Here is a 19710-nt window from a genome sequence, read left to right on the forward strand (position 1 = left end):
TAGGTATTTCTACGAAGGTTTGAATTAATATTTAAATATAGCCGTTCTGAAATAAATGAACGGTTCCTTCTGAGAGATGAAGTCAAAGCTAATTATAAAAAAATAATTAACTTTTAGACGCTTAGTAATCCGGAAATTCAAGCGAGCTCTCTGTACAAGCCATATCAACTTTCGGATCTGCAAGAATGCAAACTGTGGCACGACGAATTTCGGCTATCAGAGCGCGCGTAACTGAAACTGGGAGGCTGCAGCGAGCGGAAAGCCGCGCCCCTCGATGTGATGTTTTGCTTACGTCACTTAGGGACGGGCTTCAAGCGCGCCGGCTACCCACTGCTGAGCGGGCAGCAGTGGGAAAGGACTAGCAAACTCGGAGCTGCCAAGCGCTGCGCACACGGGCTTGGCCTATGTAGTTGGTGCCCCATTGACTGTGTTGCTCGTTCATTGTCCTCGTTGCACATCCTCTGAAAATTTTTTTTTTTCATTTTGCGCGCTACACTAAGTGAGTGAAAGCGCTGCATTGCAACGCTTACGCCAGCTGTGGCGAACACGCCCCATAAAATACCATACCACGCAGGCGCCCCAGAGTCTCGAGCCGCACCCGAAGAAGTGACGTCGTCCGCATCGTGCGCTCGCCGAATGCGAAACACGCCAACTATAGAGAGGAAAATTATGGATTTGTTGGCGCACGGTCATTGCTTCTTCTCGTACGACGCATTGTTTATACGACCTATACCAGCGTCTCTTCTAGAGTAGTCGTGTCCTTCATCTCACGACATGAGAGTACTCTCCGCCTGGATACATCAAGTGTAAACGCAAGCAGATACATTATAATGACAGAGCAGAAGTTCAGCGGGCGCCAAGGCTTCAGTTGTTCATGTACTCTATCCAGCAGGTGTAACGTCCCTTTACTGTGTATTTCGGACGGCTGCTAGGATTTCTGTTCTTTTAATGACGCAGCCATGCATGTACTTTCTTTTGCAATTTTTGGTGTGCTCGTGTGTGTGTGTTTGTGCGTGCATGTCTGTCTGTGTGCCTTACAGCTTGCACGACGCCCCGCATAGCACTGCGAAATACCATTGGAATATATAATTGGGCTTTGGGTGCCTAAAAATGCAAAAATATGTTAACACCTTATGTATGGCACACAGGTGCACACTGTCAGTGAGGTAAAAAAAAAAAAAAAAGCCTTCCAGCGCACATAATGCAGAAAATAGTGGCTTACGTTTGGGTGGGTACAGGAGAGCAACCTCGTTAACGGACGTGTCAATCATGTCAGAGAGCTGTCCTACGTTTCATAGACCGTACGAAAAGGCTACGGGGAAATGCAGCATGCTTCTTTACGGTTTCCAATTTCCGAAGCCGATACTTTCCTAAACAACATTGTTTGATAACAACAACAGGCGACGTGACAAGCGATGCGAGCAATGTCGTTGTGACTAAAGCGGAAGGTTGCAAATACCTTACAACTAATGACTACGGGTGCATTGACACCCAGAGGAAAAAAAATAACTGCTGGTGTTTTGAAGAGCACCCATTTACTAAACCTGTCGCAGTGATTAGTAAGCTTCTGTCAATAACTTGCCGATGTACGCGCGCGGGCGTGCGAGTTTTGTTTTTGTCCTTGCATCACTACCTTTCTTTCAGCCTTCACCGCCTCACTTGGAGTGACATGAAAAACCTGTTGCTGTAGGTTAACCTCTACAGATACCATTCGTCTTTCTTTCCGTCTTTGCTATAAACTATTGCCTAGCAATATATTCTAGAAATAAGTTAACAAAATATACCGCGAGATCCGTTGCTGTTACAATTATTACGGTTCCGCCGTATTCTGTCAAGTTGAACAGACTTTTACGGACCATCTTGAGTCCCTATTTGTCGATATTGGTGCTAGGAATGAAGGTTCTAGCAAAAGGTTATGCTTTGAGTACATGGATTGCTTCAGTTCTGCACCTAAAATACAAGGTTACAAGGTTACTATTTGAAAAAGTTAACTGTATAAGTGTTGGTAATTATGCTCTTGGCGATTATCGCGCAATTTCTGATGCCCTCCTCTGCTATGAAGCTTGGGGAGCGAAAGTTATTCTGTCTCCAATCTCCTATATTTAGTAGACTGAGACAGTCATCAGAGAAACACGCAGCATGGCCTGACATAGCAGTCCAGGGTGCGAAAGAGCATAAGCCCTTTGTCATTCGTCAGCCGCTTTTGCTAATGTCATGTTGCTTGTCACGAGTAGCAGGCGCCTGTTCTTAGAAACCGCTCTTACGTACCAACTGTTTCACGAGCACGGGCGCAGATGCCTTAAATGCTGCTGTAAGGCGTCACCGGTGATCTCGTAAATAATATTTACAGACTCCTGAAATGTATTTGAACTTTTTTAACACGCAGTATGTATTATATATATTGCACCAATTTGTAATGTACACTCTGCTACTATATCACATGGACGTGAGCTGTCCGTGATCGTTTTTCCAGTTTTCATTTACATCTCGTAATTATTTCATTTTTAGGCATCTACTATATGTATTATTTGGCTAAGCTCCTATGGCCAACAACTCTTATAGCCTACCACATTTACGCACGCATCTGGGCCCATATTCACAATAAGCTCTTACGCGAGAATTGCTCGTAAGAGCAAATTTCAGCCAATCCCGATGCTTGACATACTATTAGCGAAGGCAGGCGGCGAATAGCAAAGAACACTTACGAACGAAAAACTTTGTGAATGGGGCTCCTAATTTTTAAGAAATAAGGTATAGAGCTGCGTATAACGCAAAAATTTAGACGTAATAAGAAAGATCATCCGTTTTAAAACTGGCTATCCATTTTAAGGACTGGTTTCTTCGTACGTAACGATGGCTATATAGGCCGCCGTGCTTACGGCGAGCTCAACCCCGGGAACGGTTTGCTGAATCCACGTCTCGATCGTGCACGTCACGTAGATAACTCGCTTCATTAACGGGCACTGCCAACTTCCACATTGTCCATTACAGTACCGCCATCGCCATAACGAAAATTCTCATTGTCAAAGCGCTTTTCGGCCGAGCGATATTCTGCGCATTGCGCAAGTGGCACGGAAACTTCTGATTCAGAGAACTCCAAGTCGTGCAGCTGCTCGCGCAGCGATCCGACGATCGCGCCTACAAAGTTGCCCTGACATCATTTGCGCGAGCCAGCACGGCGTAGTGTTACAATTTGCACCGCAAGCGCACGTTCTGTGAAAGACTCCTTGCTTTCATCAAGCACTCTCACTCTCCCACCTCCCAGTGCGCCTGGTTAATACTATACTGCCGCGGTTTCCGTGCTGTCCCTGCAGCGGTTGTTTTCTTTCTTCTTTTCTTTTTTGAGAAGCGGATCCATCAGCCGGCGGTTGCACACTCGCCCACCACTATTGCCGTAGAAGAGAGGTAGAGCATAGGTGCCGAAGGCGAAGGGGAAACGGACGGGTGGGGAGCTGGAGTGGTTAGGGTTGGAGTGCACGGCAGCGGCGCTAGGCACGAGCGCGTTAATTACTCGCTCGCTGACGATGAAGCCGTCCTGGCCGGTGCTCGCGATCTGCTGCTCTGTATCGGTCCGCTCTTTTGAAATAGCGTGCGCGCGTTCACACCGGCTCCGGGCGGCGGACGCGTGCAGGGAGCGGCGCAGATGGCGCCTACAGCTTTGAGAGCAGCGACGCGCGAGCTGGGGGATGCCGCGCCGCATGTGCGCACAACGCACTCGACGAGGGCCGTTTCCAAATTGTGTACACAGGTGCGCGAGGAAGAGCGGCGTGATGGGATCGAGCGATATCGCTCTGTATGCAGCCGCCTGGGCGGAGGGCCTGTTCGCCTAAACCGACCGTCGTGCGGACCATCGCGTACGCGTTATTATTATTTTTTTTTCCCCGCCAATGAGTGGAAGCAGCATGAGGAAGGAATCGGCTTCGGAAGGAAGTCTCCCTCACTCTCTGTGTTTTCACCTCGAGCATTTGCAGAAAGGTTGCTATCTAGGGGCAAGGAGGGGGAGGGGGTTGTTTACATTGTTACAGACGACCTGTAACGTCATACGAATTCATACGCAGGCATATAGAAGGAGTAAAGCGTCGCTCTTGAACATCTTTCAGGACAGAAAGACAGTGAGGGTTGGTTCATTACTTTAGTTGTAGCTCCAGTAACAGCTGTAACCCCAACGGGCTGCAGTATGTATAAATAAAAACAATAAAATAGTTTTTCTTGTAGTAAATAACGAAACTGAGCCAATAACGAAAGATCAGTCTCAGCAGCAAGAAAAAGCAGTTTCATTTAAAATTTTGTTGAAGGTGTTTGGCAAGACTTGCGAGCACTTCTGAAACGAGGAGAAATGATCTGGCAGACAGCAAAGTGTTCGTTCTGCGAAGAAAACAAACAAATATCGAGAAAAAAATAACACAAATAAAGTAGAGGTATTGACTGTGAACTAGTGTAAAGAAAGGAACAAATGCCAGTGAAGCTTGCTTCCTCAACTTCCATGTGGCGTTCCCGCAAATGGCGGTTTGCCTTCTGTATAGGCATGCGAACATCAGGCAACGTAAACTACATGAGGTCGATTCGAGAACCGACCCATGAGCTGCTTGAGAGCAGCCGTGCTGAGGCCGATCTGCACACTTTATTCCGATGCAACTCAGAACGGAAACAAGAACTTGCCTGTTTACGAGCTTCTTCCCGCTTACCAAGTGGACGTTTCACTCACAAATACTCGCGACAGCGCGCCTTATGCAAGATGGCAGTATAGCTGGGAGCAGATTGGTGTACTTATTCCATAGTGCACCTAAGCTGCGAGAAATACACCGTTTTATAACAGGTTATTTGTTCCACACCTTCTTCGAAGTGCGCTTTACACAACTCGTTTAAAATTCGAACAAAAAACAATGAAAAAGAAGCTCCGCCTTTATGGCTTGATGTCACCGATGGTGTTACTGTTTAATAAAGCCTGTCATAAAAAAAGTAAAATTTCTTATTTCCACAATGATACCTTTTTTTTTTTTTGTTTGACACACACACACGCACACAAAAGCAAGCTTTCCGCACAACTAGCTCGAGCCTTTGTATTAGATTGCATATAGTGTAACACAAAGCTTCACAAAGAAAGTGAGGGTTGGTGTATTACTTTAGTAAAAGCTCCAAAGCTGTTACTAAAGTCTATGTTCGTAAGTGATATTTTGCACTGGCCGGCCGCCTTCGCCAATGATATGTTCAGCATCAGGATTGGCTTGTTTTTTCGCTTACGAACAATTGTAGTGTGAGAGCTTTTTATGAATACTGGCCCAGAGTATTTGCTGCGATAAACTATTAGCAGTTCCTATTTCCTCGTCATGAAGACGCGGTAATTCGATGGCTTTACGCTCGCCTTTTACAAAGATTCTTTTATTGTATTCCATACGTTCTTCACTTGGGCAATTTACACCACCACCGCATTTATACCACCGGTAACACTCTATCATAGCACTATACTGCAGCTAAACACAATGTTGAGATCTGTTTCATATTTCATTGCAGAGAAAGTAGCTTTTAAACGTTGTGCGTGCCTTTCATTTATAAAATCACCTTTTCATTGTCCTGACTATAGTGAACGTGACAGCGCTTTTGTTTAATAAAAATATTGCTTTTCTGCCCGAAGCTCGAAGCAGTAGCAGTATCCGGTGGGGACAACCGCCGTGTGTCGGGCATTATTGGACAAGACGATGCTCTGCCCACGGACCATGCGCCAGTGTTTTTTCTTCCTTTTCTTTCAATTTGTGCTTTCATTTCGTTTGTGCCATTTTTATGCCGCATGTCGTTCTTTATATATATATATATATATATATGATGGTAAAGGTGTCGCCAGTTGCGGACAGTATAGCAAAATAGGGGGTTAACGCGAGAAGTTCAGTGAAAAGTTCACCAGATGTTTCGGCCGTGAACACGGCCTAGCCCACGAACGCCCGGCTCACGCCCAGTTTATTAGACAACCATTTTAATTTCTGCGTCAACTCCCATTTCTTTTTCTATGTACAGGCTGTGAAATCTATATTCAGATTTCGATTAAAAGGCTAGGAGTCCAGCCGAAGTGCCGTTTTGGCAGAGGAGTTCCTATAGGAGAGCTGGACATAATTTGCGCTAATGATATCAGCCTCAGGAGACAAACTAACACAAATGCGTTATTGTCTTTCTTAATAATGCCTTAGGGGCAGGTTTTTTATGTGTAAGTTTGGAGGCAGTCTCACTTCAATCTATTCTCAATACCGAAACCGAGCGCTCCGGGAGCGCAGAAAAGGCTACTCGTTATCATTTCTGATGAAAATTCCTCGTGACCAAAAGCGCGACGTAGTTTGGAACTGAAAATCGCGGCCAGTCGCAGTAGATGCGGATACGGCAGGTTTTGCCTGGCAAGCATCTGCCATGACGAGCATTATCACTATCTGCAGCGACATTTCGCCATGCACCTCGTCATGGGGCGTTTCCGCGTGGCGAACAGGAGTGTGGCGCGCTCGATTTAGATAATGCCTGGTTCAGCATTCAAATTCAATGATGAATGCCTGGAATAGGTACGATATTGAAAATTAAAAAAAGGTGGGAGCAATCAAATGACTGCCTCTAAAGATACCATATAAACAACTAACTCCAAATATCCGTTAACGAAGCTGATTAACAAGTTTTTGTTAATTGGTCTTCTCTAACTAACGTTATTAGAAGCGAAGCATGGACACCTCAGCTAGGAACTTCTCTGCAAGAATGCCACCTTCGCTACTTTCATACCCTTTTGATAAAACTAAGTGTCCTTCCACTCTGTGAAGAAGGACGACCAGCGAGGCTGTGTATGTGGGCTCCTCAATGGCGAATTGCACCTACGCCGTGGGTCGGCCCGGTATTGCACTCTCCCGGGATCGATCCACGTATGGGGAGTGCTTAATCTCCCGGCATCGGCCCACGTATGGGGAGTGCTTAACGCCTGCTTCACCTCCGCCACGTGTCGGCCCGGCATTGCACTCTCCCGGGATCGACCCACGTATGGGGAGTGCTTAATCTCCCGGGGTCGGCCCACGTATGGGGAGTGCTTAACGCCTGCTTCACCTCCGCCACGTGTCGGCCCGGCATTGCACTCTCCCGGGCTCGACCCACGTATGGGGAGTGCTTAATCTCCCGGGGTCGGCCCACGTATGGGGAGTGCTTAACGCCTGCTTCACCCCCGCCGCGTATCGGCCCGGCATTGCACTCTCCGGGGTTCGACCCACGTATGGGGAGTGCTTAATCCCCCAGGATCGGCCCACGTAGGGGGAGTGCTTAACGCCTGCTTCACCTCCGCCGCGTGTCGGCCCGGCATTGCACTCTCCTGGGATCGACCCACGTATGGGGAGTGCTTAATCTCCCGGGGTCGCCCCACGTATGGGGAGTGCTTAACGCCTGCTTCACCTCCGCCGCGGGTGGACCTGGCATTGGGCTCTCCCGGGATCGACCCACGTATGGGGAGTGCTTAATCTCCCGGGGTCGGCCCACGTATGGGGAGTGCTTAACGCCTGCTTCACCTCCGCCACGTGTCGGCCCGGCATTGCACTCTCCCGGGCTCGACCCACGTATGGGGAGTGCTTAATCTCCCGGGGTCGGCCCACGTATGGGGAGTGCTTAACGCCTGCTTCACCCCCGCCGCGTATCGGCCCGGCATTGCACTCTCCGGGGTTCGACCCACGTATGGGGAGTGCTTAATCCCCCAGGATCGGCCCACGTAGGGGGAGTGCTTAACGCCTGCTTCACCTCCGCCGCGTGTCGGCCCGGCATTGCACTCTCCTGGGATCGACCCACGTATGGGGAGTGCTTAATCTCCCGGGGTCGCCCCACGTATGGGGAGTGCTTAACGCCTGCTTCACCTCCGCCGCGGGTGGACCTGGCATTGGGCTCTCCCGGGATCGACCCACGTATGGGGAGTGCTTAATCTCCCGGGGTCGGCCCACGTATGGGGAGTGCTTAACGCCTGCTTCACCTCCGCCGCGTGTCGGCCCGGCATTGCACTCTCCTGGGATCGACCCACGTGTGGGGAGTGCTTAATCTCCCGGGGTCGCCCCACGTATGGGGAGTGCTTAACGCCTGCTTCACCTCCGCCGCGTGTCGGCCCGGCATTGCACTCTCCCGGGATCGACCCAGGTATGGGGAGTGCTTAATCTCCCGGGGTCGGCCCACGTATGGGGAATGCTTAACGCCTGCTTCACCTCCGCCGCGGGTGGACCTGGCATTGTACTCTCCCGGATCGACCCACGTATGGGGAGTGCTTATTCTCCCAGGTTCGGCCCACGTATGGGGAGTGCTTAATCTTCCGAGATCGGCCCACGTATCGACCCACGTGCTTAACGCCTGCTTCACCTCCGCCGCGGGTGGACCCGGCATTGCACTCTCCCGGGTTCGACCCACGTATGGGGAGTGCTTAACGCCTGCTTCACCTCCGCCACGTATCGGCCCGGCATTGCACTCTCCCGGGATCGACCCACGTATGGGGAGTGCTTAATCCCCCAGGATCGGTCCACGTATGGGGAGTGCTTAACGCCTGCTTCACCTCCGCCGCGTGTCGGCCCGGCATTGCACTCTCCTGGGACGACCCACGCATGGGGAGTGCTTAATCTCCCGGGGTCGCCCCACGTATGGGGAGTGCTTAACGCCTGCTTCACCTCCGCCGCGGGTGGACCTGGCATTGGACTCTCCCGGGATCGACCCACGTATGGGGAGTGCTTAATCTCCCGGGATCGGCCCACGTATGGGGAGTGCTTAACGCCTGCTTCACCCCCGCCGCGTGTCGGCCCGGCATTGCACTCTCCGGGCATCGACCCACTTATGGGGAGTGCTTAATCCCCCAGAATCGGCCCACGTATGGGGAGTGCTTAACGCCTGCTTCACCTCCGCCGCGTGTCGACCCGGCATTGCACTCTCCCGGGATCGACCCACGTATGGGAAGTGCTTAATCTCCCGGGGTCGGCCCACGTATGGGGACTGCTTAACGCCTGCTTCACCTCCGCCGAGGGTGGACCTGGCATTGTACTCTCCCGGGATCGACCCACGTATGGGGAGTGCTTAATCTCCCAGGTTCGGCCCACGTATGGGGAGTGCTTAATCTTCCGAGATCGGCCCACGTATCGACCCACGTGCTTAACGCCTGCTTCACCTCCGCCGCGGGTGGACCCGGCATTGCACTCTCCCGGGTTCGACCCACGTATGGGGAGTGCTTAATCTCCCGGCATCGGCCCACGTATGGGGAGTGCTTAACGCCTGCTTCACCTCCGCCGCTTGTCGGCCCGGCATTGCACTGTCCCGGGTACTGTCCCACGTATGGGGAGTGCTTAATCTCCCGGGGTCGGCCCATGTATGGGCAGTGCTTAACGCCTGCTTCACCTCCGCCGTGGGTGGACCAGGCATTGGACTCTCCCGGGATCGACCCACGTATGGGGAGTGCTCAAACTCGCGGCATCGGCCCACGTATGGCGAGTGCTTAACGCCTGCTTCACCTCCGCCGTGTGTCGGCCCGGCATTGCACTATCCCGGGATTGACCCACGTATGGGGAGTGCTCAATCACCCGGGATCGGCCCACGTATGGGGAGTGCTTAATCTCCCGTGTTCGGCCCACGTATGGGGAGTGCTTAATCTCCCGGGATCGGCCCACGTATGGGGAGTGCTTAACGCCTGCTTCACCTCCGCCGCGTGTCGGCCCGGCATTGCACTCTCCCGGGATCGGCCCACGTATGGGGAGTGCTTAACGGCTGCTTCGCCTCCGCCGCGTGTCGGTCCGGTATTACACCATCTTAGGGATCAGGGTATGTATGGGGAGTGCTTAACGCCTGCGTCACCTCCGCCGTGGGTCGGTCCGGTATTTCACAATCTTCGGGATCGGGCCACGCATATATATATATATATATATATAAACGAGAAGAAAGGGGGTTAACCGAGGGGCCCAATTTTTATTAGGCATATCCACTATATATTTCATCCACTTTAATTTCTATTAATTTATCGTTTCTTTATTTCACTTATTAAGCACAAGTAATTTCCCTATGTTGTCCTTGGTGTCAGTGTTTGTTTGCTTCTTATGATATGACTAATAAAAATCGGGCCCCTCTGTTAACCCCCTTTCTTCTCGTTTATTACATAACGAGGGTCTCGAATCCGGCAACATTGATGCCTTCAGCTAGCATATGTGGGTTTATTGACCAGTTCCCTTCACCCAAAAAAATCACGTTCTCGTGACGCCTGCGGCAAAAAGGACGTTCCACGTCCGCCGCCAAGGTCTGTGAGTGGTGGCGCTGGCTAACACTCCCAGGGTTCTACTACACTCTAAGAACAGTTTACACTCTTTGGCTTACCCTTTCTGCCACACAACGATAATCGTCATCTGCCTTGATGCGTTTCCTTTCTTTAACGCTGCGAGCCCGGAACTTTCCAGTAACGAACGGCACGCGCGTTATCAGAAGGGGCACTCCAAAGGGTGTAAACTGTTCTATGCTGATAACGCGCGTGCCGTTCGTTACTGGAAAGTTCCGGGCTCGCAGCGTTAAAGAAAGGAAACGCATCAAGGCAGATGACGATTATTGTTGTGTGGCAGAAGGGGCACGCCAAAGGGTGTAAACTGTTCTTAGAGTGTAGGACACACAAATACCCAAGAAAGTGGATGGGAAAATGGCGCCGCGGTAGCTGAATTGGTAGAGCATCGCACGCGAAATGCGAAGGTTGTGGGTTCGGTTCCCACCTGCGGCAAGCTGTTTTTTCATCCACTTTAATTTCCATTAATTTATCGTTTCTTTAATTCAAGTAGTTAGTACAAATAATTCTCCCTATGTCGTTGCTGGTGGATTTATTTCTTGGCGTCTCATTATGTGTACGCATATATGTATATATATATATGCTGAAAAATGGTGTTAATCATTTTCAGAGTTGCAGAACTACTGCTTGTATGCTGAACACTGATGGAAAGCTTTCCCGGTTGAAGACCTTGCAACTGAAATATAGCAACCGTTCTTGTGTCGTTATTTCTTGATACGCCAAAATGACGAACAACCATATTCATTAGACTATAGTTCTCATATAAGCTCTATTTATGTTCCGTGTTCTTTCTTTTTTATCCGCGCCTGTGACTGCCAACTTCAAACATAAAGTTGGGCTAATGACGTTCACGCACGGCATTGACATTTTACTGAGGCGCTTGTCTAGAGGGGTGTTGGGTGACAAGCTTGTCAGTGGGTTCCATTGCCGCGTTTACGTGGGCGTTATGCACAACTGCCATGGATAGCCTAGTGCTGCACAAACCCGTTTAAATTTCAGGGTTCTAATCAGTGATTATTTGGCGCACCGCTGGCGTCTAGCGGTGCGTCCTAAAACGGAGATTGGATTTAGTGTTGTGGTGATGTTTCTAGTTGTTATGCATTTATGGTCTTCAAACTATAGTCACGGAAAGTATATGAACATCGATGAAGGTAAGGCGTCGTATTTAAAGCGGGAAAGTGCTTCCTTGCGAGGCCGCTATTAGAGAATATTTTAAAAAAATATTTTACTATTTACGGGTTTGTAGACCGATGTGGCTGTCTCGTGCTCCTGAAGCAAAAAAAAAAAGCAAAATTACATAATACGATATCGTAATAACTGAGATTTATGTTACGGGAGAAAGGTCTGGATGGGTGTTGGCAGGAACACTGCAAGCGCAGAGAGAGAGAGAGAGAAAGGCAAAGGAAAGACAGGGAGGTTAACCAGAGATTATCTCCGGTTGGCTACCCTGTACTGGGGGAGGGGCAAGGGGATGCGATAGGTGAGAGAGAGAAAAATTAAAAAAAAACTACACACACACGCACGTACACACAAACTGTTTCTGTGGGCACTGTCACGTAGCCCGCAAAGGCGTTCCTAGTGAGCGCAGAATTTCTTACGCAATACTAGACGCAGGCAATATAATGTATCACTGGACGATCAACGCCTTTAGGAAATGGAAGATGACAGCAGTAAAAAGGTGACAGCATTACAAGTCAAAACTTGGGATTTTTATGTATTAGTAATTGCTGTACGCACCTTCTATCGCTCATTCTTGAATTCCATACGTTCAACAATCAACAGGTGGCAATTCCAGAATGTAGGGGCATATGATGGAACCGCATTGTGGGGTTTTAGAGGCTTCACAGTGTATTATGGGGATACTCTAGTGGAGGGATCTGGATTAATTTTTGACCACCTACGGCTCTTTTACGCGCACCTAAATCTAAGTACACAAACGTTTCCTTTCTCTCTCTCTCTCTCTCTCTCTGGGATCTCTGGGATCACCGTAGCCGAAATTCGAACTTGTGACCTCTTGCTTAGTGGCAGAGTGCGATAGCCATTAAGGCACCCAGATGGGTGGAGTTGCACAATGAAAACGGTAAATGAACCTATATTGTTCACGCTTATGGTGTGTAATAGGTCTATTTTTAAAGGCTATATTTATAAAGCGCCATTGCAAGTAAAACTTTAGAGTTGTGGAGGAGGCCTTTCCAGGTCCCCCTCCTTCGTTTTTGTTCTCCATCTTCAGAAACTATCATTTCTAAACCTTGAGTTCAAGTTGCGTGGCTCATCATTCGGGGATGATTAGAAAGTAAACATCATAGAGGCCATAAAGTTCACGACACTTGCGCAGTGTGCATGTTTCATTTCCTTAATAACCCCAGACAAGGAAAAAGAAGAAAACGTGTTCTTTCAGCTCATCCGCAGCATTGGCTACATTATAGTCAGCCATTGGTTTGCGAGTAAACGCCACTAGGGCGCATTTTTCTGGCGATATGCTGAGACCTTGTTCACACAAGTAGCTCGCTGTCAAAGTAGCCGCTCTCTGAAGCCGTGCACGTATCTGAGGACGTGTGACTGCCGAAGTCCAGAAACAGAGTCGTCTGCGTATACTGAAATTTTGGTGGTAGTTGGCAAGTGTTCAGCAAGCCCAATAAGAGCGAGGTTGAATAGAGTCGGGCTGAGAGCACCGCCTTGAGGAACGCCCTTGCTGGTATAGCGTCGCGTAGTTGGGCCATCGTCAGTTAATACATAGAATGACCAATGACGCAAACCAATGACGCCTTATGTCATCTCAATCAATGGGCGGACCATTTCCTATGTCAGAACCTACAGATTTCTTGGCGTAATTATCGACCGAGACCTCTGTTGGAGCCCGCACATGGCTTACATGAAACGACGCCTAACAGCAACCTCCCAGGTGTTTAAATACCTGACAGGAAAGACGTGGGGAATGTCAGTAGACGCAATGTTGAGACGCTACAGAGCTCTCTTTCTCGGTTTTTTAAGATACAGTCTACCTGTACTGAACAACACCTGCAAGACAAATATTCGTGTTCTGCAAGCAGCGCAAGCTCAAGCACTCAGAGTTTGTCTTGGTTTGCCGAGATGCACGTCAACTGAGGCAACTATTGCGATTGCTCGGGACCATCCAATGCAGACTCACATCACGGTGGAAACCCTGAGAACGCATATCAGACATTTGGCACGGGCCCCCTATCACCACCTTGCAACACTACCTTCAGACAGGCACCAAGCATCATTCTCAAAAACTATCGTCAAGTACAACGACAAACTTCCCTCAGGCTTCACCGCTGCATCTAAACCATCGATACCCCCTTGGTGCCTTGTCAGCCCCACAGTCCATCTCAGCGTGCCAGGAATCGGGAAAAAGTCTGAGCTGTCGTCGCCTGTGCTGAAACAACTGTCTCTGCTTCTTCTGCACGAGAGGTACGCAGACAGTGCACATATTTATACTGACGGTTCCACAAATATCCAGTGTTCGTCCGGTGCTGTAGTCGTCCCAGAAAGAGGTATTACCATCAGCTTTAGGACTGACCACCCAACGACATCTACATCTGCGGAACTAGCTGCTCTTCGAGCTGCACTTTGTTTTGTCAATCGGGAACCACCTCGACAATGGTCAATTTTCAGCGACTCAAAGGCAGCCCTACAATCTGTACTATCAGCTCTGCGTCGCGGGCCATTCGAACAGCTCGTATTCGATATTAGATGCCTACTCCATACATCACATGAGAAAGGACATCACGTGACGTTTCAGTGGCTGCCAAGTCACTGCGGCGTCATCGGAAATGAAGACGCCGATAAAGCCGCTCGGACAGCTCTTGAAGACACACAGGAAGAGGCCATACCACTTTCACGGTCCGACGCAGCCAGCAGACTTCAAGTGCTTGCACGGGAGATCACGCTCTCTCTATGGTACACACCAAGCAGCCAGACCAACCGCAGCAATCATCCACACGACCTGCCCTCCTTGATGCATCTCTGTATGCCAACCGGACTCCGCCGAAGTGAGGCCACCCTGCTTTATCGCTTATGGCTAGGGGTGGCCTTCACGAAATCTTACTCGTTTCGCTTTATAATGGCCGACAACGCTCTCTGCAATGCCTGTCTTTGCGAGGAGACGCTGGAACACATTCTGTGCGACTGTCCTGAATATAATGTTCAGGGACAGTCCATGGCGTCCGTTCTAGCGCACCTTGACAATAGACCATTGTCAGTTGCAACCATTTTCACATATCGCCGACTGAAGACATCGCAGCTGAAGGCGACGAAGGGACTACTTCGGTTTATGAAGGATACGGCCTTGGACAAGCGGCTGTGACAGTGATGTCACGTACCGCACAAGAGTGACAGACTGTAACCAACGATGTGTGTGCCGTGTTATGTGCCCTCTATCTCTTCTCCCCATCTTTCATCCCCCCCCCCCATCCCGCTCCCATGTGTAGGGTAGCAAACCGGTTAGGCGAAACTGGTTAACCTCCCTGCCTTCCTTCTCCACTTTTTCCTTCCTTATAGTCAGCCCGCCGGGCTTGCGCAGCGTGAGCGAAATAAGAGTACGGTGGGAGCGGAAAGGCAGGTACCGTCAGAAAGCTCCTCTTGTCGGCCTCGTGCGCCGTGCGCGAAGCGAAGCCAAGCACGCTGCATGCCTCTTTGTTTCCTGCTTTCAAGTTCGCTGCTACTCGATGTTCGATACCTTCTTACGGCGATTGCACTGACGTGGTCATTGTTCGCCGTGCTTCCGAATCAAGCCCGCACGACGGCCGTCCATTGTGCGCGCGGCTAGCCGCTCCGTCTATAGCGAGCCCATTGGAACGCGCTGAGAGAGCTGGGTGAATGGGTGGACCGGAGTCGGCCGCTTGAAATGAACACCTTTCGCATCTTCAAAGTGCTTTGTCTGGCCCCAACTGGATCTTTCTTTTGTTTCTTCCTGTATTTTTTATTTGTTTATTGTTTTATTTTATCTTTCTCTTTTTATTTTTGCTTTGTTTGTATTCCTATAGAACTCTGAGCTACGCGCACGCCCCCAGATTCGCCTCCGCTACCGAGCTATGGTCATTGTTTCCAGCTTCGGCTATTCTAGCTGAGATTTCGTGGTGATAGCTGTTGGTGGTAACACTAGAACATAGCACGCGCATTCTGGGAGGCTTTATAGCAGCGCACGAACGCGTTTTCTCCGAAACTGACGCTGACTGCTTCATATAGTGCAGCTTTACGAAAATTTCGGTTATATCTCGCTCTCACAACACACACACACACACACACACACACACACACACACACACACACACACACACACACACACACACACACACACACACACACACACACACACACACACACACACACACACACACACACACACACACACACACACACACACACACACACGCGCGCGCACGCACGCACGCACGGGGTTGAAGACGAGAGGCTGACTCTGGTAGCAGAGGAAAAGGAGACAAAAACCTTTATACAATATTCATATACAGCAGGTAATAGCATTCAAGTTGCGGAGCGGAAGAGCGCACCAGACCGACGGGGCGGCTGGTGGCGACTCTCTAACAATGGGCTGTGTTTGCCTTAAAGTGCCCCTGGAATGGTTCGGACAAATTTTGTAGACGCGTAGGGTACAGCTTAAGTTAGTCATTCGCACCACAATTTATGTAAAACGTCTCATATTAAGAGAGCTACGGACGATTACAAGTTACCCTCCTCCGTAGTCATGCATTTTCTCCTGAACTCATTCGCCGAGTGATTATGGCTAAGCTCCGCCTTCACTGGCTCTGCGTCATGATGGCACGCCGTGTCGTCGACTTCCGGTTCTCTAGGAGCGAGCGCGCGAAGCCTCTGCAAACTCTCCGGCAGCTGCTTGGCAGTCGACCCCAAGTGAGAGCTATCGAAGCAGCGTGCGTTGCGACCATTCTGTCACAGCACCGAACGTGTCTGGTATTCCGGTAACCACGGGAAAGCTGGGAGTTTCGACGGATGCGTGGAGGCATAAACTCAAGCTGATGAAAGCACTTTAGTGTAGACGCATGTGAGCGGCCTGATCAGTCCGCACGGTCCAGCAATCTATTGGGGCAGAGCTTATCCAGCCAAACAGAGCGCTAATATTGCTCTAACCAAGTGTAGAACATTTTAAACTTTTGCAAAAAACAACGTGTTTACGATTACAGTCCTGCGAAAAATTTACACCAGCAGCAACGAAGAATACATTTCGTTACTGCTATAGACTGTGTGTGGTTGAGCTCTGTGACACTAGGTGGCTGCTCCGTGCAGACCATTCATATTTGCGCTTCTGCTCATCCCGCAAAACGATACGGTCAAACGGCCAGGCCCTGTCTCCTTGCGCTTGCGTTTATCCTAATACCGGACTCGCGAAACGCTATTGCGTTTGTAATCTTCCGGTGTAAAGTGACGGTCGCAAACGCGAAAATCCTGGCGCCGATCGGATAGCGGCAATGCGATGCGCTGCAGCCAGTCCGCTCGTCTGCTGCCTTGCAGAGGGACATGATGTCGCAGCTTGACATATTGCCAGTCGCTACGTTTGCAGTCAACAAAGCAACAAAGTCGAATCATAGTGCTCGCGAAAAGACTGAGACCGACTCTGACCGCGGAGCTTTCGTCAAAAGGGAGCACGTTGTAACACAAGCAGACGACCCTTGCTGTGTGCCGGAAGTGCTTAGTGAGAAATTATTCTTGTGCATTCTCTTTCTGTTAATTTCTTTTTGTAGAAACAAATTAACTAACATTCGAACTATTACGAACATCATTTCGTCACCATAAAGGCGGAAAAATTATCGATGACGCACCCTCGGCAGCCAATCGAATAGCTCGCCCTACTGACGTCAATTGGGTGGTTTACGTCATATGGGTAGGGGCGGCTGAAAATTCCGCCGAGCAGTGTGCTTCGATCGGCAGCGATGTACATTTTTAAAACCTTATAATAAATTACACGCTTTACGCAGAGCACTTAGATGCGTCAATTAATGATCAGGAGGACCTACTCTAACGACTCAGTACGTTTGTACAAAATTGTCAAAATTGTTTCAGGGTCCCTTTAAATTCACTTGAGCGTCCCATCGTCGGCAGGACGAGGCAGGACCGGAGCTGACGTCAACCGCATAACTTTCCTCTTTCGTCGAAGCAGAAGTCCAAGCTGCACAAAACTGGTCTACCCGGCAAGGCTCAGCAGTTCTGTGGAATTCTGAAGGCTGCCAGTGGATTCGTCGTGTGCTCTGTGCCTCCGGACTACTCTGTTCGACCCACAGAAAGAGTTCTGCGGTTTTCTGGAACTTTGCCGGTTGTCACCAAGGGCAACCACTTCAGGAGAACGAGGTGGGAAGAAAGGAGCGCTCGTTGCGTCGATGTACGCACGCAGTGTGACACAACACTGGTCACAAGATTTGCCCTCCCGCATCATCTGCCCGTTGATTAAGCATCGGTGTACATGCGTTGAAGGTGTGAGGGGCTAGGTTACAAAAAGGAAAAAATAATTTTGCGTTATGATTGTTATTCCGTAGATCAAAAGTAAAGTGTCTTTTTTTGTTTCACTGTTACCCGCATACTCTTGAGATGTGATTGGGGATAAAGGATGCACGGATGCGTTTAGTATATAGATGTGGAGTGTACTTTTCTGAAGGAATTCGCATGGAGTCTGGCACAAAAAAAAAGCTGAATTTTGTCCGGCAGTAGCTTGATACGAGATATTACATATCACACGAGAAACAATGGCTTCGCATTAGTATAGACTATGATATCATCACATGTGTTCGTGCTCGACTGGAAAAACTACGAGTGTTGTTGTTGATGTTGTTGTTCATAAACAATAAGTATGGCATGGCGCCGTGAGCGCTAGCATGGGTCGCTTGAAAACGGCGGCACTGAGTTTGCCGGTACATGAATACGATTAGGAGGGCTCTTGCTCAGGGTCGTGATCCGCGTTCAGCTCTCACAACAGACCCATGGCCTCGTCCATTGACAGGAAAACGGTTTCGGCTGCGCGCCGCTTTCGATCCGGCGGCAGTGCCCGAAACATTGCGGCCTATCGAAAATCGTTGCCGAGGGCGGCGCGCACGCTGCTCGGTGTGTCCCTGTGCCCGGCTCGTATGGTTCGCCTCGCCTCGCTGCTGCTGAGCCTCCTTCCTCACGTCGCACTACGCTCTCCCGTGCCCTCCGCAATACAGCCGAAGACCGCCGGCCACGTGGCTCGAGGGTATCTCTGCGTTATTCAAATTGCTCTTCACCGAACGCGCTTCTCCAGGCCGCGCGCTTGTGTTTGCCTTTCACTGATTGCGTTCCCTGCTCCCCCCTGCGACATGCGCACACCGCAGCCTGCATGGAAGCTATACTACGCGCGACGCTTCGTCTGGTGTTCTACGCATAGCCGTCTTCGACGAGCGCACGCAGCCCCCAGCTCCCTTTCCCCTTCTTGCAGACAAATGCGCGTCGACCGCGTTGATTACTCTGCCATGGGGATTATTTGTCCGAATCGTTCCACAAGGCGCCGCTCTCGGGTCACTCATTCCTCGCTGCTATTGACAAAATTTACGATCACTTGCTCGAGGGAGGGCACTGTGATAGCGAATGGATACGAGTTGTATGAAGGGCGTGTGTAAAATCAAGCGGGGGGGGGGGGGGAGGAGGAGAGGAGGAGCGAGACACGTAGCTACTATAGCGTACTTGAATTCAGTCATATGTGGTTGCGCGATCACATACGGAAACAAGGGAAAGGTGGCTCGAGCGGATTCAGCTCAACTGCGCATGATCCTGCTTCATCGCCCACTTGCCGCTGCTGTCAGAGAGTAAACTGGGTGTGGTAGAGAATGGGACATCGCATGTGCAAGAGGAGTATTAATCTCCGGCACTGATAGCTAGTATGCGGCAATGCAAGACGTCCGTGGTCATAATATAGTGATATTTTGCATCCTTGTCACCTGGTAAATATAAATACCAAATATAGCAACTAGTATACGTAGGCTTTTTGCGATACTTTGATCTTACCCAAGGCTTCCACCACGCCGTGACGCACGACGCCTCTAGACGGCGTTCTCTTGGGAGCTGATCTTTTCGGCGTCAAGCTCTCGAGTTACGCTGAAGGGAACAGACATGCCGATTGGAAGCTCCTTATCAGCGCAATAGGAGCAGTGCGCCAAAGCGATAACTTATTTTCATTTGATTGTCTGCTGATATGGTTGTTTTAAAATTATATGGTTTTACGTGCCAAAACCACTTTCTGATTATGAGGCACGCCGTAGTGGAGGACTCCGGAAGTTTGGACCACCTGGGGTTCTTTAACGTGCACCTAAATCTAAGTACATGGGTGTTTTCGCACTTCGCCCCCATCGAAATGCGGCCGCCATGGCCGGGATTCGATCCTGTGACCTCGTGCTCAGCAGCCCAACACCATAGCCACTGAG

The sequence above is a fragment of the Dermacentor andersoni genome, chromosome 1 (genome assembly GCF_023375885.2).
Source record: "Dermacentor andersoni chromosome 1, qqDerAnde1_hic_scaffold, whole genome shotgun sequence".
Lineage (NCBI taxonomy): Eukaryota > Metazoa > Arthropoda > Arachnida > Ixodida > Ixodidae > Dermacentor > Dermacentor andersoni.